At 31.1% G+C, this 25393-nt stretch overlaps 1 protein-coding gene across 1 annotated transcript in view; it reads left to right on the top strand.

The window, feature by feature from the left end:
* Positions 1 to 7341: 7341 nt before the first annotated feature.
* LOC123691758 (cholecystokinin receptor-like) overlaps positions 7342 to 25393 on the top strand; it is a 124089-nt gene continuing 106037 nt past the window's right edge. Inside the window, exon 1 of the mRNA XM_045636305.1 lies at positions 7342 to 7356. The gene's annotated coding sequence lies outside the window, so the exon portion shown is untranslated. The remainder of the gene's footprint in view (positions 7357 to 25393) is intronic.

Below are 25393 nucleotides of genomic sequence, written 5' to 3'. Positions count from 1 at the left end.
TGATAGAGAATAATTTATTTCCTCTCATTGTCAAGGTTTATATAGCTCGTCTGTCGTGTCATTTAGGAACACAATTTACCGTGTCGCATATTACGTGGATTGTATTAAGTCGAATAGATTTGAAACGGTTGATGGTTTTAAATGTAATGATGGCTTACTTAAGCCATCTGTCCAGATGTCGATAAATATTTTTCTAGGTGAATATTGTAATACGATAATATGTTAATAACAATAATATCTACAAGTCACGAAGATAGTGAATGCTTGATTGAAATGAATTGATGCGAAAAGAAACCAAATTATTAGGGTATAAACGATAAAATGTAATAAAAATTTAAAACGAAATTTTTTTTTACTTTTTATCGTATTCCCGAAGAATTTGGCTTTCAAAAAAAGTTAAAATATTGCTGAAACCAATATCTTTTGACTAAGCAACTTACTCCAAAATGACCTATACTTTAACCCTTTTAAAACTACATTTATAACAATATTTCATACAAGCTGTGCTTCGCGGTTTTACCCGCATGGGTCCGATCCTGTTGGTCTTAGTGTGATGATATATGGCCTATACCCTTCCTCTATAAATGGGCTATCTAAAACCGAAATAATTTTTCAAATCGGACCAGTAGTTCCTGAGATTAGCGCGTTCAAACAAACAAACAAACTCTTCAGCTTTATAATATTAATATAGATTAATAATGTTCCACCCGATAATTGTTATAGAAAGAACGGTTGTCTAAGTAATTGTGATGTTAATTTAATACATTTTCTACATTGAGATAATATTAATATGGAGCAGACACCACGAACAAAATCTGTGCGCCAAGCGCGGCGACGCGGGGCGCGCGAATGACGGCTAGACAGTCATAGATTATGCGATGTCACTGACTCACCGCTATAGAGGCGACACTTTGTTTCATTCTGTGTATTTTATTGGGTGCCACTCCTTACATGCACGTTGACTTGAAATTTTCTTTGTACTTACTTAATATTTATTTTAGGTATAAACTGACTTTACTACGCGGGGCTAACAATATCTGGCATATAATATAGGATGATGTAAATAGTGACGTCATATGGAATAATTTAATTTTTTTCGTGTTTTAGGTTCAGTCAGGGCTATGGGAAGTTTTATTCCTTACAAATTGAGCCTTTTTTAGAAAAAAAATAATTTTACCTTTCTTCACGGCCCAGACATGGAAACCTTGAATAGAAAAAATATTAATTACTTATCTCTGAACTAGCGGTCGGCCCCGGCTTCGCCCGTGGCACATATTTCGCAATAAAAAGTAGCCTATGTTCTTTCTCAGGGTCTTAAGATTGTCTGTGCCAAACATCAAAATCGGTCCAGTAGTTTATGAGCCTATTAATTACAATCAAACAAACAAACAAAGTTTTCCTCTTTATAATATTAGTGCAGATAAATAAATATTAATTCAATTATACGTTCAAGTCAGTAGCTTAAACAATATCAATTAAAAACTTGATTAAAATCAATTAACAAAAAAAAATTGGTGATTGAGTAATTGATTTTCATATTTCATGATTTTACCTTTTTTCAATTAACAACCAGTCTATGCTTTTCTAAATATGTAAAATTATTATTTTATACTATAAAAATATACGCCAGCAAATATTACTAACAACACTTATTACATGCCCAATGTCATATCTTAAATCTTTAATCTATGACAAAATGTCGCCCGCCAAAAATTTTGCTCTAACTAAGTTTTAAAAATTATTATCTAGTTACTTACTGATGAAAAGTTATTCCTTTGCACTTTTCCGTATTCTTTGTATTATTTGTGCAATATATCGTAACACACACGTAGGCATATTTGATGCGTTTCACTTTAAAACAAATAAAAAATGAGCGTGACGTTCGCGCCAATGAGCGAGCAAGCGACTGAGTGCAGTTACGCCACATGACGTATGTTGAGTGGAACATAAGTGATGTAGGCGGTATCGTCTCCATATTAATATTATCTCAATGATTTTCTATTCATTACACAACAATGATTTATACTCTATTTAAACAAGCAACTAATAATGAATATAAGTGTTCCTTTATTGATTTATCAGGTACTAGCTTTCCACCCGCGGCATCGCCCGCGCAGTCAAAGAAAAACCCGCATAGTTCCCGTTCCCGTGGGATTTGCGGGATAAAACCTATCCTATGTCCTTTCTCGGGTATCAAAATATCTCTATACCAAATTTTTAGCAAATTGGTTCAGTAGTTAAGGCGTGATTGAGTAACAGACAGACAGAAAGACAGAGTTACTTTCGCATTTATAATATTAAAGTATGGATTGTTCAATAACATAAGTTCGTAAGTAATTTTCTATATTATGTATATTTAGAAGAGAAGTTATGATAGGGCATAAAATAGGCCCTTAACATAATAATATTTACTAGTATTCCTTTCATATCTGAAAAATATGAATATACATAATATCAGCTATGACATAAAGTAGGTAACTATAAAATATAATACTTAATACAATAACACAAAACTAAACAACACATTCAATTAAATTATTGAAACTATCTTATACAAATTAAAAGATTTTTATTCTAAATTGAATAATTCATAGTAAAGCAATTTATTTATATTTTTTAAAAAATATATCCTTCAGTTCCTTCTGATATCAAAAACATTGATAACATTAGCAAAATATTATGAATCTATGTTACGCCGATAATTTTGATGCGCCATACATAAATTACATTAATCGCGAAAAGAAAAAAAACATTGTTCCCCAAGCACAGAAAAACAAACAAACAATGGGATATTGGAAATTTATGAAATACATATATCGTCTAACATAAATGACAGAGCCCTTTGATCCTGTATCAAAATATATCTCGAAAGACGAGGGTCTCTATAAAATTCTTAGTGTGGTAAAATGATATGGTGACATTTCTAACGGCTTAATATGACACTTGAATCAATAATATAGTTTATAACTAAGGTTTATAAGTACATAGGTACCATGCAAGTAAATATGAATTTTGGACAAGCTCTACTTCTCTTCGTATTCTCGTTTTACTAAAATAAAAATTAAAAATAAAATAAAGTTATCACTATAAAACTTTCAATCAATTTAATTTAGTATAAGGTATTTAAAAACTTATATTTTTTGCGTTACATTCCTATTTTTTTAAGATATTCCCTGTTCCCTATGTAAAAATATAAAAAAAATTCAATAAAAAAAACATTCAACGGTTCAAAGGATGTGACAGACGGATGGAAAGAGAAAACTTAGTATAACATCTTTATCTTTTGTTCCTGTTTACGGAAATCCACAGAAAATGATTAATTTCATAATCAGATTGTTTGTACATAACTTTTCGAGAAATGTATTCTAAAAGCGTTGTATTTATAGGAATAGTCCCAATTCCTGGAGGATGGAACAATATTTTTCTGTACAAAAATCAAAATATTATGTTATTTTTAATATATTAATAAGTGACGTTAAAAATTGTTTACATTTTTTTTTATTTTGCACGCTCTACGTGCAAGTTGCAGGCTGTGTAAAATACACATAATATAAGGGACCTACTACATTCAAGCAAACTATGTTAAATCATTAGCTTTTTAACCATAAGACAAAAGCCGTGGGCAAAAACGAATCAAACACTAAAAATATAAACTGAATTTCCCCAACATTCCTTACGTTGGCTTTTAGTACACTTACTGTAAAAGTTTATAACACTACAAAAGTGACGTAACTTTTTTTTACGACGGTCGTAATCGAAAAGATTACATAGGTTTCATTGGATGCTTTACGTCATTAAGTTAGCTATTAATCTGAGTATTGGTTCATAATGTTTGGATATTAATGGCGTTTTTATTAATGTGTACATACGTGTGAATATTAGTATTTAAAGTTAGTATTTTAATATTTATGTCTAGACTTCAGGACTAAACGAACATGTATAATTGATAATGTTATGTTAATAACAATTGATAAAAAAAGTTTATATACAGGATTGATTGATGATCTAGCATTACTTTATTTTCATCGTCAATTATTGTTTCATTATCCATTAAAACAGGCAAGGCATTTAGTTTTGTTAATTTTCAAGGCATGGTAGTGATCGCTTAGCATAAGGCAAAACTAGCAGCTCGGTTGCTAACTCTAGTATTTAGGTTTTCGCTATAGATAAACTTTGAAACAATTATTTTAATACGTCAATTATTTGCTGCATTTCAAAGGAAATTTTTTATATAAAATATAAAAAAAAAACAGTGAGAATAAATAAAAAATCATAATCATTCATATTATCCCAACAATCTTTAAAGATCAATAGTCTACAGTACAATAATTACGATCAATAGTCTACAGTACAGTATGATATCGATTTTGTTAATAACTAAAGTAATTGTATTGTATCGATTAAGTATTGTATTGTATCGATTAAGTATCTATTGTATGATTAAGTATTGTATCGATTCATCAAAAGTATTGCGTAGTTTGGTAAAACTCTTCTGATTCATGGATTAAAAAAGCTATACAGGAAATTCTTTTCCATTAACATTTTTTGTAGTAAGAACTTGTGATATTCGTGACAGGATTAACTCAGTAATATGAAACTGTTATTTTAATTTATGTAATAATATCTATGTATAATCTTATAGAGAAAATAAAACTATCGTGATCCCCTTTATAGAAAAATATAGCTTTAAATCTAACAATATTATCTACCTAAATAAAAATAGTAGAAATAGGTAATTATTTTTTCATAATAAATTGCACTGCAAAAGCACATCACGGACTAATCAAGCGATGTCGTTTATAATAAAAATAAATAAGATCTGTTAACTTAAAATAATGTACAACAGAGATCTTCATTACATTATCTTTTGAATAACTTATGTATGTCACCGTAAAATTGTAAACACAAAACTCGTGGGATAGCTCGATAGCTTAAAATCTGGTGGTTTTTACAATGTCACGGTGGCATATATCTCATTTCGCACTTTCATTTGCTTTCATTACCTTATTGACATAGCTCCAGTGACCTTTAAACCCTTTTAGAGTTAATGTTTTAGATTAGTAATTTCACATGGACAACTCTTTGACAAACTAAAAGAGAATTTGAATCCAAATGGGTCATACACGTGTAAATCTTAAAAAATTGAGCCAGAAACACACAGGTGCCAAGAATAAGTTAGTTCAGAATATGTGTGTCTCATCCAAATAATATGTTTAAGGTTATAGATACGTTGTGTTCAGAATGGCAATAAGAGAGTCAGGTAATTGCCCGACTCCTGTTATTTGTTTTAAGCGTGAGAGTGAAAGAGAAGATTAAGCGGGGCTTATTAATGGCCTTTGTCGTTTTAAAATAAAATATTTTTTATTTATAATCTATAATATAATATTATTATTATTCTATTGATACGTCATTGGTATCGCCCATAGTATCGCCCCTTTTTTTAAATCTCAGGGAATAAACATTTAACTAACACTATTTTTATGTCTCTAATAAAGTTTTCCTCATAAAACCATTCTATTCTATTTCAGTCAAAATTGATTTACATTTAAGAAGATTAACTCAGAATGTAAATCTGATGGCATATTTTCAAATAAAGTGCTCTTATTAAAGTATCATCAAAATAAATAACCTTCTCTTATTTACTTTTAACATCAAATTTTAAATTTTAAGAGATTTGTTTTAAAAGGCTCAGAACCTCATTTATTCAAAATCACTGAACGATACTATTTGTTTTAGAAATTACTTTGATTAATCTATAACTTACCTTACATATATTCCATATACTATAGAATTTTATTTAATGTGCTACATGGTGAGTCCTGTTTAATTCATAAGTAGATAGAGATATAAAGGAATTGCATCGAACCGTTAATTAAAAAAAAAAACAACACTGCTATCAGAAAACAATAGAATGTTCGGCGGCATGTTCTTTAACTAACTATGAAATGGAAGAATGTGTATGTGATTGACTAAAACCGTGCCAAACTGTGATCGACTCTCAGGGTTGTGGCTCAGATAAAATTAGCACTCGTTTTAGAAACATCCTATATTACCTTACTGAATAAAATTTTAACATATTTAATTATAATATTTACACAACTATTACAATGTAATCAATTACATATTACGAAAAATGTTATCTGTATGTGTGTCTTTTTGTTCATGTAGATGTTCGAAACGACTGGATTCATTTTGAAAGGATGTGTCTATCACTAGCAAATAGCTTCTGGTTTTATGATTAATGAGAAGTGTTATTTAGTATGTTTAATGTATTTAATTAGGTGTTAATTTTTTCAGAAAATTCGTTTCTAATTTGAAAGATAATGTGATATAATATTTACAATTTTGTAACTCTTATGTGATGTGGGCTTAGTGTGGGAAGCATAACAATAGTTGAAAATTAGGAAAAAAACCAAGTCCTACGTAAACAACATTTATGTAACCCAATCCATTATGTTGGGCAGGAAAGTATAAATAATTATTTCTAATGCGTTATATGGTTCATATTTTACCTTATTTTTCCTTTCATTTCAATGTTTTATTTATAGCTCTGTATAAAGTAAACATAGGAAAAAAACGGGAAAGGCGTAGCCTCATTACTTTGATTGTAATGCATTTAATATTATATTATATACACTAGCTTACCGCCCGCGGCTTCGCCCGCTTTCTCTAAAACGATTTGAGATTTAAACTATCCTATCTCTCAAGTTGGATTGAACTGCACATGGTGTGCGAATTTTATAATAATCGGTTAAGTGGTTTAGGAGTCCATTGAGGACAAACATTGTGACACGAGATTTATATATATTAATTGTTGAAGTGAAACTTCTTCAAGCACGTTGGCATGGTAATACCATCTCGTCATGGAGTAAAGCGACGATTTTGGTATCTTTAAATCTTGCCAAAGAAGTTTCACTTCTGACACGTGTGCTCGGCAACAAGCTCTTTTTTTGTTTATAATTTGGTGAATTGAAGATAAAAACCATGTACTAATTAATGTGCTGGAACAGGAGATGAAAGGTTTAACTCGTGGCCCTATGCGGTTTAAACTTTATGCTAAATCATAAAAAGACTTTCCATATACCTTATTATAGTAGCCATCCAGTATAAATCTAAATACACAAATACTTGAAAATAACGTAACTTCAGTTCCGGGACATGCGCAGTAGCCAAAGCAGGTTTATCAGGACGAAGCCAGTCGTACCAAAGCGAGCGACGATTACTGACTGAGCTTTAAGCTCGGAAGTTTTCGTAGCGAAGTTTCGGCGCGTTGTGAAGTGATTTTTGTGAAATTAATTATGGATTTAACTGTGTGATTATGTATGTGTGTTAAGTGCTTGTGAGTTAGTTGAAAAGGTGAGCTTTTTATAGTTTAAAAATAAAACAAATTTAAAAAATTTAAACAATAAGTTTTATAGATAAACTTATTATTTGTTTTAAAATTAAATTCCTAGGAATAATAATTTGACAATTTAAAGTTGAAATACTATTTTTTTTACCGTTAAAGACGAAGTAGGATAATTATTGTGACATTGATAAAAGTTTTAATGTCACTTAGTAATGTGGCAATTGTGTGAAATAAATAAATTTGTGATTATATTTTCTTTCCAGAAGAAAAAATATCATAGCATTGTATACTATTTTTTGGGAGCTTATGCAAATGGATATTAAAAATACGGAAGTGAACTTCCTTTTCTCTAGATAAAATAAACAATAGGTTTAATCTTTCACTTTCAGGAATAAATTTAATTCGAACTAGCTTTCCACCCGCAGCTTCGCCCGCGCAGTTAAAGAAAAACCCGTATAGTTCCCGTTCCCCTGGGATTTCCGGGATAAAACCTATCCTATTTCCCGGGGTAAAAAGTAGCCTATGTCCTTTCTCGGGTATCAAAATATCTTTATACCAAATTTCATGCAAATTGGTTCAGTAGTTAAGGCGTGATTGAGTAACAGACAGACAGACAGAGTTACTTTCGCATTTATAATATCCTATGGATCTAGATTGTATTTTCTGGGAAAAACGGAAGCCGAAAGATTGTTCCACTCTGGCACTACTGGTACCATCTGGTACGCATAAGAAATGAAGAAGCAAAGCGCTTAGTGCGTTATGTGGCTGTGCCCGCGACTTCGTCCGCGTGGAATAGCGACTGCATAGTAGTTACTACTTTACATACAATTATGTAGTAAACACGTACTACCATAAACAATTCATAGAATTGTTAATAGAATTTATTACTAATCTAAGCTAAAAAACTTACGTACTTTCCGGAAATCTGGGGCATTTTCCGGGGATATCCGGAAAATGCCTGTAAAATATCTGGGAAATCCCCCGGAAAATGTGTGAAAATGTCCGGGAAATACCCAGAAAATATCCGGAAAATATCCGGAAAATGCGTGAAAATGTTCGGGAAAAGCGTGGAAAATGCCTGAAAAATCTCCGGAAAATGCCAGGGAAATATCTGGAAAATATCCGGAAAAAGCGTGGAAAATGCCTGGAAAATCCCCGGAAAATGCCTGAGAGATGCCCAGAAAATGCCCGGAAAATATTCAAAAAATGCGTGGGTCCGCCTAAAGCAAAGGGGGCGCAGGACTTAGAAAATTTTTGATGGAGTTGGTGTCATTATAACACCTATTTCTTATTGTTTTATCGTAAAGATTACGCTAATTTATGCATGTTTTATAGAAAAAACTTTTTCTCTAAAATCAAAAATGGCCGAGATATTCGCCCTCAAAGATTGATTTTGCGCGTCGACGGAGCCCCGCTTCGCGGTGAAAATGTCCGGAAAAGGCGTGGAAAATGCCAGGAAAATTCCCGGAAAATGTCAGGGAAATGTCTGGAAAATGACTGGGAAATGCCTGAGAAATATATGGAAAATATCCGGAAAATGCGTAAAAATGTCCGGGAAAAGCGTGGAAAGTGCCTGGAAAATCTCCGGCAAATGTCTGGGAAATGTCTGGAAAATATCCGGAAAAAATCCGGAAAAAGCGTGGAAAATGCCTGGAAAATGCCTGGAAAATCTTCGGAAAATGCGTGAAAATATCCGGAAAATGCGTGAAATGGTCCGGAAAAGGCGTGGAAAATGCCTGGAAAATCCCCGGAAAATGCGTGAGGAATTGCCCGGAAAATGCCCGGAAAATATCCGAAAAATGCGTGAAAATGTCCGGAAAAAGCGTGGAAAATGCCACTTCAAATTTGCGAAGTAATTAAAGCAGACAACCAAAAAAAGAAAAAGAAAGCTAAAATCTTTCATATTAAATGTATATGGGATATTCATATTTCATATGTACTTAATGTAAGGGTTTGAAGATATTTTTTTTGATATTTCTCGATTTATTTAAAAAAAATGATTACGGCCATTATTAGGTTAAGTACTTTCGATATCAGTTTAAAGTTTTTTGTTATCTGTAATACTTACAAAAAAAAATCGCCTGTGCACACTGAACGATTACACCTAGTACATGAATGCCTTAGCAAATGTTCGCCGTGATTATTTAAATGATCATAATTTTTTTATTAATGAACCAATTGACATGAATTAAACACTAAATGACAAAAAAAATTAACTACAGTTTTGGGTTCGGGATCAATTTAATAATTACACCTGCTTATATTTTTTTACATATTTTCATTGTATAAAATCGTAACATAACTTCCTTTATGTATTGTTCTATTAACACATGGATAATAATATCTTCCCAAGGTACTAAATTTTAATAAAAAAGTTGTTTTTGTTATTTATATCTAAAAAAGAGTAGTTATATTAGACAGAAATAAACATAAAATTTTTATAAGTTATGGAAGCTGAATGTAATGCAAATGGGCAAATATAAAAGTAAAATTAGGTATTTAAAATAAATAAATGAAACAACTACCAATTACAGAAAAACTTCTTTTTCGGTTGAAAATTGCTGGATCATGAGTATAATTCTTTATCTCTTACCTTGGGCAGTCTGGAAGAGATCGCTAGTAAGCGATAAGACCGCCTTATGTACATACCGTGTTAATCCATTTGGTATGATTGTAAATATTTTACGTATATTAAATTGATAAATAATATGTACTCTGATCCCAGTACTATCTGTACCGCGAAAGCCATAACGATAATAAAACAACAGTAAAGCACGAATAAAAATCATACTTGTACAGTAGTTGTGAGTGCAATATTTACGTTTCAAAATAACATTTTTTTTGGTACTAAAACGTAGGTAGATTCTCACGCACGCACGCTGATACGTGGTTGGCTGCCCCTTTTCTCATTCCCGAAAAATATCCTCTAAAATTACCCAAGATTCTTCTAATGATTGTACCATACGTTGGAAATTAACTTTAGTCAACAATTGACCACGCGCCAGGATACTTATTTCTACTACATCCTCACGCAAATCGTTAATTTTTTATGAACATTGAATCTGTAAATAAAAAAAATGAAAAGATTACTTTACCTTATTTTATTAAAAAGCTACTAACAAATAAAATTATATCAAGAACTTAAGTGACCTTCTTTGGGCGTATAATATAGTCTTGTAAAAGTTATACATAAAAATAAAATTTCATCATTTTCTTATTTTGTCGTAACTTCAATTCTAATTAAAAACATGAGTCTAACTATATAATTAATTATGTATAAAGAATAAATATAAAAGCCACAACTTACCTTTTGTGGGAACGCAAGAAGGATTTTATAAAATGTCACAATTAACTGTTAATGGTGTCTTGTTTGACATCAAATAATAAACATCTACCCTCACTTGTAAAATTTTATTTAGTATATTCACATAAAATATAAGCACCTGAAGTGGACTCTGGGAAGACATGGGTTAAAAAGTTAAATAAATAAGTACAATTAAAAACCCCACCAACATCATATTATTTAATTCTTAATTATAAATTTGCAAGAAGCGTTAAATATGTAAATTGATTTGATTTTAATGAAGTCTCATAGATGGCGCTGTTTCATATTTGTCTTTATACTACTAAGATTCATTAAACTGTTTCTCTGCCAAAATTACGTAAATGACGTAGTTTTTATAGTGTAAAGCTAGATAATAGCGTGGCTTACCCAAAAACAACATTTAAACATGAGTCTTTAGATTGTACGCTGTGTAATACACGGAATACGTTAGAAAAATAAAGGTTCACAGCTCCTCCCCCGGAGGTGATAGCATGATAATGTGTATATAAAAGCCAGTATATAAAAGTTAGTAATATTCATGCAAAATTTGAAGTCAATCTATGCGGTACTTTTCGAGATTAGCTCGGACAAACATACAGACAAACAGACAAACAGACAAACCGACAAACAGACAAACAGACAAAAATTCTAAAAAATATGTTTTTGGCTTCTATATCGATTATAGATCATGGATTATGTATTCTTTTAAAAAAATATTCAATGTACAGTTTTGACTTTCCTACGATTTTATTATATGTATAGATACTGTGAGTTATAAAATGATTAAATATTAAAAATTCAACTTTTTATTTTGCGATAGTTGATTTATATTCCAGTTAAAACAATACATGGACGTTATTTGGAATTAAAAAAATGTAAATATTGCTTGGAATCAAAACATTTTATATTTTATTGTTTCAAAAATACATTCGATTATTGGAATTAATCCTTTTTGTTTTTAATTCGCTACACGAGACAATTAAAATAGTTTTCAAAATACTCTTTAAAATATATTATAAATAAAATGATTTGCCCTAGAAATCTATTTTAAGTCTCGGCACAAAGAAAATCAGATTGAAAATTGCCAATAAGATTGAAGAATGCCTTTAGGCTCTGCTTCAATTTCCTTAACTTTTACTTGCATTGTGAACGAGAATCTCTTCTTTATCATATAGGCTTCTAAGAGAGTCAGTTTTTAACCGACTTCAAAAAAAAGGAGGAGGTTATCGATTCGGCCGGTATGTTTTTTTTGTTTTTTATGAATGTACACCGATTACTCCGAGGTTTCTGAACCGATTTACGTGATTCTTTTTTTGTTCGATGCGGGATGGTGTCGAATTGGTCCTATAAAAATTTTATTCGGATGGGCCCAGTAGTTTTTATTTTATGAGCATTTTTGTATTTGTAAATGTTGCAAGTGCAAGTTTGAAGTCGGTTGTTTTTAACGCAGTTAACTATCACTTGTTCTATTTAATATTATGTAAGCTGTAGGTGTTTAATATTATGTGTGTAACAAAAAGTGTATAGTTTAAAAAAAAACACGTTTATTCTTAACTATTTTTATTTTACTCAGGAAAATAAGTTGAACTTGTAAAATTATTGCATTGACACCGATCCTTGATTAGTGTACAAAGTTTGAATTAACCCGTCTTGTAAAATGGTTCAAAATCGAGTGTATCGCAGTCAATTACATGCATAGATACAAAGCATATAGATTAAGGTAATTAAGGTTCGTTATGGAATCTTTCAACTTCCGCGTGGTTACAGCGCGTATTACAGAGGTAGGTAGTTTTTCTTTACTGATTATCACTGATTTGACCTTCTGCCCTGGTTGCTTGGAAGAGATTACTACTAAGTTATAAGGCCGCCAAATACACTAAATTGCGTCTTGCTTTTATTTTCTAAAACTGTTTAGTTGTATCAAAGAGTAAAATAAATAAATAAATAAATAAAATAAATATTTCCACTTTGTAAAGTTGCTGTTTATTATTTTACAATATGATTTGCGGTTAGAGGAAAAGGTAAATTATCTTACTAAAATTGTAAAGGGAAGTTTGTGAGAGTGAATTATGTAGGTATGTTTGTTCTTCTTTCACAAGGAAACCATTGAATGGATTTTAATAATATTGGGAACTGGGCAGTGATATAGCCTATGTACCAGAAATACACATAAACTACAGCAACTTGCTTTTGCACGCGCGTTCGTCCGTCGTCGTGTATTTAAGTGATTCAAAAGCGATTTTTAAGGAAATCTACTTGAATAAATTAATATAGAGTTTAATTTCGAGTTACTTTAGATCTAGATAATAAGATAATTTATTTCCTAAACTTGAGTTAGATGGCTGGTTCCACATTGTGTGGAGTTTCCAATTTCATACGACATTTTGTCCATACAGCCCTGTCAACATAAGTGTATTTGAAAACTTTATTGGACGTTTTAGATTTTAAGCTTTGAAATTCGATAAACACACATACCTCTACCTCTAAAATGTTTTTTTTAAGCGGAAGAGGATGTAGGTCATATCGGTTAGTATTTAAAAATAACTAGACTTAATCCTTACTCTTTATTTGTTAGTTACGATTTAACTCAAAATCTATTCGATCGTTCAAAAAAATTTTACGATTTTATGAAGCTTTATAAAAAGCTACATATGAATATCGAACTTTTTATCCGGATACATGCCAACCGTTTCGGTTTAAAAGCGAGCGATAATTTAATATTAAACGATATTTTTAGTATTGCAAAGGAAATAGGCCCTCTCATACCTTATGCAATTAAGATTTTGTGTATAAAACATTTAATTTACCACATCAAATAAACGTCACAGTTCAAAATAAACACTATAGTTGACCTTTAATATGGAATTGCTTATTTTTCTGTGTTTCATTATTTAATATGCCTGAGGATGTATGTTCTAGTTCATATTAATTAAGTATACTTAATATTATGTAGATTTAAGATGTTGAATTTTCTATATTAAGACCATTCATTACTTTTATTAAAATATTTTCTATATAATATATTATATTATAAATTACCCTCTATTGAAGTGAAACTTCTTTACGCGCGTTGAGAGTAAAATTTCAAGTTCGCGTCATGACAATACCGTCACGTCATGGAGCATAGCGATTTTGATATCCTTGAATCTTGCCAAGATAATTTCACTTCTGACACGTGTACTCTACACACACGCTCTTTTTTATCATTATACTACATATTATTTGGACTTTTTAGCATTCCTTCTTTGTTTTTCATGAACTTTTTCTTTGTTTACGTTGTCAATCTTTCCGGAACGTAAACAATTCCCACAAATGTTAATAACAATTATTGAAGTAAAACTGTTTATAAAGTTGTGTTTTATATTGTACTAGATTTCCGCCCGCGGCTTCGCCTGCGTTTGCAAAGGAAAACCCGCATAGTTCCCGTTCCCGTGGGATTTCCGGGATAAAAACTATCCTATGTGTTAATCCAAGTTACCCTCTATATGTGTGCTAAATTTCATTGTAATCGGTTCAGTAGTTTTTACGTGAAAGAGTAAGGCCCAGCACACATGGTGAAACGCAACTGCAACGAAACTGCAACTACTAGTTACTTTTGAGTTACATTTGAGTTTATGCCATAGATACCTTTGAGAGACAACACACGTTGAAACCGGTTTGAAACGCGTTGCAGATCAGTTGCACATCAGTTGCTTTGAAACCAGCGTGCAGGAAACTCGTGTCGGATTTGGCGTCTTTTCTGTTCGACAAAATGACTGACGACGAAAATAAAAAAAACATTCAATTCGTATTGGAAGTTGAGAAACATCCTTGCTTGTACTACTGATACGGCAGTTGATATTCTTCTCAATGTAGGGATGTAACCACATACTTCTTCTTTTACGCCTCCTTTTTTGTCGAAGATACAAATACAGAACCAGAACTTCTTCATCACTTGAACTAGACATTTTGGAGACGTCTGTCTGGTCTCAAAATCGGAATGATTGTGACTAATTTCATCATATTTAGGTTGCGGCGTGTGTGGAAAACGTTTGAAACTGGTTTCAAACCTGTAATTTCAAAAGGGTTTCGTTGCAGTTGCGTTTCACCATGTGTGCTGGGCCTAACAAACATCCATACATCCATACAAACTTTCGCATTTATAATATTAGTAGGATAATTAAAATTTTTTGAAAAAAAAAAAGCTTGAATAACATCCACAGCACAGAATACTCGCTTTACTCGAATTGTAACTAGATGGCACTATGTGTAATCTCAGGATATCAGAGCTTTCAAGAAAATAATGTATTTTTCATTTAAAGCCTGATAAAGCCTAAAATTAAATAAATAAATAATGTAAAGTAAAAAAAAAATGTTGTGTGGTTTTATGAAACCACGGTAAAAGTGAAACTTTTTTTCACACTATAGACATTTAACTAAAAATTATCGTATTTGTACGATAATTATCGTACGTATCATGCGTCCCGCGACATGCGCTACACAGACCAAAAAGTTTGAGACGATGTAATAAAAGTTCATTTTAAAAAAATACATTCATTTCATTTCATTTTTTTAAAGCACCTAACATCAAAAGTCTCACTAGTGTTTATATGCAATGATGACCATATATCACCAGGCGGCCAATAAACACTATATTTACTAGACAATTGATTGATTGATAATTTATCAACCAACACCACCAAATTTATTATTTACCCAAGTATTTCTTATTTATTATATGAGCCCAGACGTGGGCGGAAATCTCGCAGGTAATAAAATAATGATTGATGACGTCACAGCTTTTAGCCGACCCTCTGTCGTGTAACATTCGTTTATGTATTTATTTATAAAATAAAAAGTAAGAATATTAACTTAGTATTAGTACTTTTATAAACATTATGGAGGAGGTGGGTAGGACTTATATATAGGTAATTCCTTACTGATACGAATTAGGAATTACATATGGACCTACCTAATGGATACGAATAATATATAGAGTTATCATTTTTATATAATTATTTGATCATATTTTTTCTATTAATACTTAAATAAAAAATTAAAATTTAAAAAGGTACCACACGTTCGATTGGTCATAAAGTCGTTCACTGTTCTGTGTTCACCTCAAACCTCTCTCTGGAAGGCTTTAATTACTTCTTCATCTCTAATACTCTTGAGAAATCGTACTGAATAATTGACAATATTTAATTTCCTCATACGGAAGTATTATGGCTTCATATCCGATTTGTTACGTCACATTCATAATTACTTATACGAGTCTGAAATATACACGTAGCTTCTTTTTATTGCACATACGTTGAAAAGGAAATTTGCTTAGGAATGGTCCTTCGAGACCCAGTTTTATGTGGCATATTGTCGTTGGCAATTCTCGTATTATTTACGCAGATTTATAAGCCAGCCATGTTAAGCAGTCTCCATTTTCTGTAGGCAACTTTTTTCAGTCGTGTTTGTTATGGGAAAATTATGCAACATACATTTGTTGTGTTGCATATTTTGTGTACAAAACAAAGTACCTATTTGTGTACATAACAACACTTATTAAAAACTTTTATCTAACTATGAAGAAATTGATTATATGGAAAATTTATTCTCATGGTACCTAAGCGGCAGTAAGTATCTCCTTAGTATTTTGTCTTTTCTTGCCCAGTTTAAAATTCATTCGAATCAATCAAATCAAATTATTCAGATTTTTATTATTATTACATGGTATGTTCTTAATTATATGAACAGTTCTGTAACTGTGACTCTGATACAACGATGGATTATAAATAAATACTAACTTCTCAACTATTCAATCTTTTCATCAAACTATCAGATAATGTAAAATACTGCACTGAATTTTTTGACACATTTGATAACTACAAATTACAATCCATATTATAAATGCGAAAGTAACTCTGTCTGTCTGTCTGTTACTCAATCACGCCTTAACTATACTGAACCAATTTGCTTGAAATTCGGTACAGAGATATTTGGATACCCAAGAAAGGACCATAGGCTACTCCGGGACATAGGATTTGTTTTATCCCGGAAATCCCACGGGAACGGGAACTATGCGGGTTTTACTTTAACTGCTCGGGCGAAGCCGCGGGTTTAAAGCTTGTATTTATATGAATTTGAAGTGTTTTAATTGAAATTAACAATAATTATTCTCTACCTTTTAAATACGTAAATTAACTTTCCATTGCAAAGAATTTACGTATTTTATAACTAGATGGCGTTACATGAAATATTATTATACGAATATCTAAGCTTTTACATTGTTTGTGCTGTCTTTGAAAATAGATAATTTTAAAGAACACATCTATAAAGGTTAAAAATTATTATCAATATTGCCTACGAAATTGGACATTTTGTTGCTTTACTCTATTTCTTCCCTAAATTAATATTTCGAAAAATAATTAAAATTAAAGTCATGAATTCAAAACCGTTTCAAATTTACATAAATGAATTATTTCTGTGAATAGACCACAGAATATTATTTTAAAGCCATCAAAACATCTTTAAACTTTATCTGAAAGTATAAAAGTTTGAATAAGAGTAATACCAAATTGTGATTCTAATGGAAATCGGGCCTTTTCAAATAACAATGTCACTGCGAAATGGTAATTCTCTTTAAAAACCATTTAACAATAATTTATTTATGAACGTTGTCGTTCATCATTCACAACAACGCCCCAAAGTGTACAAACTTTTATTTAGGACTTAGTAATTTCTGTTCTAGGTTTTATTCTTTAACGATGTTATTGGAATTATTTCTTTTTTAGTAAAAATAAATAAAATTTGTATCACCAATGACATAAGGTCACCATATTATGATCAATCTAAATTCTATATGATTGATTTTTAAGGCAGTTAACTATTAAAATTTTCATTACTAAACTATTTTTATATGGTAACACACGATAGCACACGCTTTCAAGTAAAAAAAATTCAAAATCGGTTCACTTATTCGAAAGTTCTGCCACAGCCAAAAAATACATACGAATAGATTACCTTCTCCTCTTTTTTTGAAATCGGTTGAAAACTCAATCAATTTATTCTTGAAGCTTATTATTATTAATAACATGAACGGTGTTAGAAATTGGAAAAATATCCAATTAGAAATACACTGGTTCGATCTCTTATATTCTTTCCTCTTGGGAAATCTTGTTTGCAATTTTAAAATTATTGTCTCCTGCTATGTCGCCTTTTGAATAACCAATTTGCATTGAGTTTTATTGATCGTACTTTATTTAATATTTTATTTTCTACCAGCTGTGTACCGCGTTTTTACCCGCATTACTCCGCTCCTAAAATCTAATATAATCTAAATGGCCTATCTAACACCGAAAAAATTTTTCAAATCGGACTAGTATTTCCTAAGATTAGCGCCTTTTAACAAACAAACAAACCCTTCAGCTTTATAATTTAAAAAAAGTATAGATTTTTATTGCCTACTGTAAGTACCTTAGGTAAGTACAGGTATTTTAAGTACCTACGCAACACATTTTTGTATGTGATTTCATTATCTGTGTCTTCGTCTTGAAATAGGCGTAAAGTGAAAAGTTTTATTTATTTATTACTATGGTCCTTGTAGTCACGAAGCCAAGCCACATATTTTAACTTAGGTCTAAAGTTGATTAAGTTAGGGCTTGTAGATTTAAGACGTGTAGAGTTAGAGACTTGACTCTACATGATATATAATTTCTAGATGGTGCAAGCGTAGTAGTCGCGTTTTGGAATTTTTTTATATGAATATAGGTATTGTTGGTGGGAACAAGTTATTCGTTAACTGTGATATAAGTTGATGTGTATATTTAAAGGCTGTATTTACTTACACAGATTACCAACTCCCTCTTAAATGATTGCCACTTATCCTGACCCTACTTAAACTTTTGCAACTTAATATACTTTAATGTAATTAATATAATATTATAATAGTGACCCAACGACGATGATTGCGGTTTTTTATAATAGGTAATAATATAATCACTTCTAGATTTGAGACTTTTTACAATCTACGGAACGTTGAAGTTCCGTAACGTTCCGTAACGTCCAAACGTTTCATACATATAGATAGATGTTCGAAAGAAACAGAATAAGCAATGTCACATTATCAACCAAGATTTCCTATCAACATCTCATAAGCTCGGTACTTGATACATCGTAATTCAAGTAAGCTTGTACTTTACTCGTCAAACACTTGAACAAGTCTGAATAATCGGATAAGGGTGCGTTCATAAAATTGCGATATACATACTACAACATGGCGACGAGCGGAGCGTTTAGTGTCATACAAATCATCATCATCATCGGCCCATATACGTTCCCACTGCTGGGACACGGGCCCCTATAAGGATACCGACCATAATCCACCACGCTGGCCAAGTGCGGGTTGGCAGAAGACAGAGAGGTTTCCTCACGATGTTTTCCTTCACCTTTTAGAGCAGTGAACAATTTATTTACTCTTTGCTCGCTTGGTCTCGAACCCTCGACTTATCGATTTGAAGTCTAGTCTAGTCATCATTGAGCCACCACTGCAACTGAGCGATTAATGCCATACAAATGGTGACATTTGAAAATTCGGTACAAAGGTATTCGGTTTGTGAAAATTCGGTACAAATTCACATACTTTTGTGTGAACAAAAGTATGTGAATTTGTACCGAATTTTCCGCTATCTTCGCCGCTTGTTGTACATGTGTCCATGGCTTTACATTTAATCCCATATACATCCAATATTGCGCAAGTGCAAATAAGCTGTGTTAATTTGTGGCGTTTGATCTCCCAATAAGGTTTAAATCATGTAGTGTAGTAGCTTGGTTTTCTCGGATATTTTCCATTAGCACTGTAGGAGTTCTGCTACTGGTTTGACGTGTATAGTGTATACTGTGTTGTTAAGGAAATGTTACTGATTAATAGATAGGTTACTTTTACGTTGTTATATTCACATTTCATATAAAAATACTTAGTATTATTATATTATTTACTTTTACACTAACTTAACAGCATTGAAAAAAGTGATCGAACAATTATTATTTTAAAGTCATTGAGATATGGAGACGACACCGCCTACATCACTTATGTTCCGCTCAACATACGCCATATGGCTTAACTGCACGCTCATTTTTTATTTGTTTTAAAGTGAAACGCATCAAATATGCCTCGGTGTGTGTTACGATATTGCACAAATAATACAAATAATACGGATAAGTGCAAAGGAATAACTTTCATCGGTAAGTACCTAATAAGATAATAATAATTTTTAAAACTTAGAGCAAAAAATGGCGCACAGACTTTGTTCGTGGCGTCTCCTCCATACGTAGTAATATTATCTCAATGTTTAAAGTACATTTTTTTTTCTTGTTTACGTGTTGTAAAATGGCAATCAAAATGAAAGATTTTAAATGAAAAGATAATAGAGTTTTACGTTAAATCAAACTGGGTTTATTCCATTAATGATAAAAATTTATTTGGTGTGAAAATAATTTAAATCGTTTAAGTATAATGAAATTATTTAAAATGACCACTGCTTCGTTGAATACCTTCAATTGTATTAAAAATTGTTTAAATATATTGCGTTCAACAATTTATGTTATTTCATTTTGTACGCTTGGTGGAATGTCGAATTTGTTCCAGTATCGAGATTTTCCATTTTATTTTATTGGAGTCGATTTGTGAGTTTTTTTTTGCGTTTTTAGGACACCAGTTATTAAAATTGAAAATATTTTTAATTAACGTTTTATTCATTGAACTTTTCAAATCGTTGACAGTTCATGCGTTTGAACGCATGAACTGTTGTGTTTTAAATGTACTATTTTTTTGATGACGGATTGATCCGTGACAAAAAAACAGTACATTTAAAAAACTTCAGCTTATGAAAAACAATTGTGATTTTTTTACTAACAATACTAAAAATGTTTGATGGTGTTTGAAGAGTATTCTGAATGCGATGCTCAAACAAATATTGTTATGCTTTTACATTCATCATTGCATGCACTAGATCGGCAGAAATAAGAAGATCTTCAATAAGTTCCTAATTTTCAAATGTCCAACAATACAAGAAAAAAAATACTTACAGCGTAACTTAATTCTGAGTCAAATGGACACACTGAAAATCAACACTAGGGATGTATAAATCAGGTTGCATGGCGAGGTTGCCTTGATTGCTACACTATTTTTATATTCCTTTTATCGCAGTTAGCAATTACAATTGTATTTGGAAGTTTTTCTTTGTTCATTCTTTATTGTTACTACTAGCTTACCGCCCGCGGTTTCGCCCGCTTTCTCTAAAACGATTTGAAATTTAAACTATCCTATCTCTCAAGTTGGATCGAACTACATAATATGGTGTGTGAATTTTATTATAATCGGTTTAGTGGTTTAGGAGTCAAACTCAAACTCAAACTCAAACATTCATTTATTCAATTAGACTACTATTTAGTAGCACTTTCGAATCGTCATTACATAAGTATTTTTAACATTTACCACCGAATCGGAAAGCAGTATCTATGGAGAAGAATCGGCAAGAAACTCCATAGTTGCTCTTTTAAAATCATGTCAATATTACATAATATGTAACTTATATCTAACTTATACATTATACATTATAGTCCATTGATGACACGAGATTATATTATAATTGCTCTAGAAATATAATTTCAGAAGCCGTAATGTGATTCTTTGAACGGTTACTAGAGCAGCAGCTGTGTTTAATTAGACATTCCAGTGAGATTGTTGTACAAATGGATCTCCAATAATATCTTTGTAAATAATATGTACTAGAAGATATTTTACTTACTTAATGTATCAATTCCGTGTTATCTTAACTAGCTCTACTACAATAATATAGAAGGTACTAAAATATATTTAAAAAACGAGGAATAATCGTTCAGGACAATCTTTTTAGTAATACTATCAAATTTTTCAAATTGTTATTTTTGTATGAATTTATAATAGAAAGAGATTTTATAAGTTTGTGAGTGTAATAAATAGTGATTTCTGGAACTATTGAGCCGATTTTGAATATTGCTCTATGCCTAAATCACATAGGCCTATATTATCACTACATAGTATATAAAACAAAGTCGCTTTCTCTGTCCCTATGTCCCTTTGTATGCTTAAATCTTTAAAACTACGCAATAGATTTTGATGCGGTTTTTTTAATAGATAGAGTGATTCAATAGGAAGGTTTTAATATATAATTTATTAGGTTTTAGACTAAGCGGGCGAAGCCGCGGGCGGTAAGCTAGTATACTATATTATAATTTATTTATGGTTTTTAGCCCTCTATAATATATAGAACAACTGGTTTCATTTTGAATTGTTTATTTTGTTGGGGAGGCTTGCGTTTAGGTCACGTCACTGGACATTTATATCACGGCTTCCAGTTAATGGTTTGAAATGAATTCAGGTATTTTTTAGAACTATCCATCACAAAAATGAAGTTTGAGAGCCCAGATTAGATTCATGTAAGGCTATGTAAACATATTTTTACCCGATTACAAAAAACAAATGCGCATGTAATATTATGTACGTTATTTTATTGAGACTATTATAATAATATTATGACATGATCTTTTAAATCTTAGAAAAACAATTTAGGTACCTACAATATATTATTTGTGTACATAAACATGTTATGCGTAAACAATTATTACTTCAAAACAATATCCTAATTAAATTAGGATTCCTATGGTTTTGTTGTTTATGTTTACCTAAATTTTGGGAACTGACAGTTTTATCAGAATTCGTTTATTAATTCAAATATATATTATGAAGTAAACTTTTGTACTATAATATGAATTCTGCTTAAATTTTAAAACTTTTAATTAGACGTAATTTTAATTAAATATTATAGTGAAATGTATGTAATTAACCTAAATTTCGGATTTCATTTGGGTGTAACTTGGGTGTAACCATGGTGTAACCATGGTGTAACCATGGTGTAACCATGGTGTAACAAACAATAATTATTAAACTGTCAAAACTAAGTTTTTTGGCTCATAACTCATTATTTCAACTTTGGGATATACTATGTTGTGCCTAAATCCATTTCCAATCCCAATTAAAATAGGAATAAAGCAACAAACAACATAAACAAATATATAAATTCGTGTTTTAAATCCGTTAAAAAAACAACAATTAGCATTTCACATAATATTATCACCCAAAACAAAATAGTATACCGAAAAGATTTTAAATCACATTACATTTTACTCTATTAATAAAACATACAATTCCATGTATCAATTTAAATTTAAAATGTAAAAAATTAAAATATTTGGACGAATAATCTCACAACTGGTAAAACACAATGTGTGCGATAAATGCAAACGTTACATCTTTTATTGAACAGCCGGCGCGTTTGTGAATATTTATCGAGATAAACTTCAATTGGTCGGTCTTCCAGGGAATAACAAATTTACCGCTGGGTTGCTGATTTTTAAAATTATTTACTGTGATGTTAAGTATACGTTTATTGTGCTTTGGTCGTTCAATTATTGGTTATTGTCTTGTCTGGATTAAGTTCAAATAATGTTCAGAGTAAATCCTACTAATACCTATTAAAAATTTGGCACGCACCAGGTTAACTTGGATTAAAATATAGGATAGTTTGTATCCCAAAAATCCCTCAGGAATGGAACTATGCGGATTTTTCTTTGACTATGCGGGCGAAGCTGCGGGTGAAAGCTAGTAAATAATAATGGATTAATTCTAATTGTTTGTTTGTTAGATTAAACTTGCTCATGCTTTGTAGATTATTAAAACATAATTATTATAAAGAGTAGGTAGTACACAATTAATAGGAAGGTACAATAATTTTAATGAATGAAAACAAACACCATTACTTTTATACTTTTATGCGAAAACAAAACACGAATTAAAAAAGAAATTTCAATTCAAAAGCACCTTGTTATAACTTGTGTGGTCAGTTTTAATTACGAGCAGGTTTGTTTATTTTCCAGTAAACCTGCTTTGTATACAAAACTTCATGCATACTTTACGAATTTTCAAATAGTCAGTTTACATTATGAGAGTATAAGTTTGTGTGAACACCGGTTATTTTTAAAAGACATTTTAAAGGGAAAAAGTTCCGCTAACAACGTTAACAGACACTAAGCATTATTGTACACATAATATTATTGTTTGTAGTATGGAAGAGAATCTACGGAATTAAATATGGAATAAGTTTTGATAGTACATATATTATGTAAATTGTACAATAATTATTATATAGACGCGAAATAATGTTTTAATTTTTTCCGCGTAGTAGGTAAGGAAAATTATTCTATACTAATATTATAAAGCTGAAGAGTTTTTTCGTTTGTTTGTTTGATCGCGCTAATCTGAAGAACTACTGGTCCGATTTGAAAAATTATTTCGGTGTTAGATGACCCATTTATCGAGGAAGGTTATTTTATTATATCATCACGCTAAGACCAACAGAAGCGGAGCACTGTGGGTAAAACCGCGGGGCACAGCTAGTATGTTATGAAGTTGTGGGCAATACATAGTTTCAATACAAATATGAACTCTGTTAATTGTTTGTATATAATCTATAGATTCATCTTATTATCTCCTCTGAAGTTTATACTGAATTTCTAAAGTGTTTTGTTTACATTATTATCAAACCAAGGACTTATATGCTTGTTTAGATATCATATAATTGTCTACTATATGTCTTAATCGATTATTTTGTCGTTATATATTAAGTCGGCTCTTTTGGATAACTATCTAAGTACATTTTAAAAAAATGCTTCTTTATTCATAAGAAAGAGAAAAATTTAAAAAATAAGATCATAATACCGACTCCTAGGTGAGTACTCTTACCCAAATAGGTAGTGAATGCAACATAGTAAGTTTTTAAAATGGTTACTACTAATTAGAATGAAATTGACCTTCAAAGTTTTCCCATAGCATTCTATTAAAACTTATCGCTCATTGATACCTACCCAGCAAACAATAGCTTAATATCCATTGTATTTGGAACAAAGGTCCACCACACAATAGTATGGAGAAGATTGTCCTTTTCATAGATGAGAAAGGAGTTGTTTTCAGTGTTATGGAAATTGTCGTTACACACTCAATACGCACGAAACTATCACGCTTCGCTTTTCTTTCGCTGAGCGATCCTACTAATATTATAAATGCGAAAGTTTGTGAGGATGGATGGATGTTTGTTACTCTTTCACGCGAATACTACTGAACCGATTACGATTAAATTTGGTATATATTTGGTATATATATAACTGCAGAAGACCCAGAATAAGACATTCGCGGGCGAAGCCGCAGGCCGAAATCTAGTCTTTAATATACATACGAAAGGAAATCGAGATTTTCATATAGATAGTTCAAATTATTTGAATGACTTGATCAACGAACGCTTACCAAGAATACCTACCTGTTTTTAAGAGATTTAAAAGTGAAAAAGATTAGTGAATCTGTAAAGGGATCAGATAGAACATAAGAGTGCTTCCAGTGGTAGTGATTGTACTATATTTGATAACCTACTTATGTATAATACTTACTATATTATATGAAACACAGTGTTTTACTTATTCAGTAGCCCATGAATTCATATTATACAAGCTATTAACTATGTCAATAAAGTTTTATTTTTATAATATAGATTTCCATAATAATGATTAAAATCCCAGAATTCCCTATTGTACATAGGAAACCTTTTACATATTGCTTCAACACTGTCAAGTCCCAGCTAACTGTTTATTATTCACACCGC

Source organism: Colias croceus, chromosome 5 (assembly GCF_905220415.1).
Source record: "Colias croceus chromosome 5, ilColCroc2.1".
NCBI lineage: Eukaryota > Metazoa > Arthropoda > Insecta > Lepidoptera > Pieridae > Colias > Colias croceus.
This window is presented reverse-complemented; position numbering and strand designations above follow the sequence as displayed.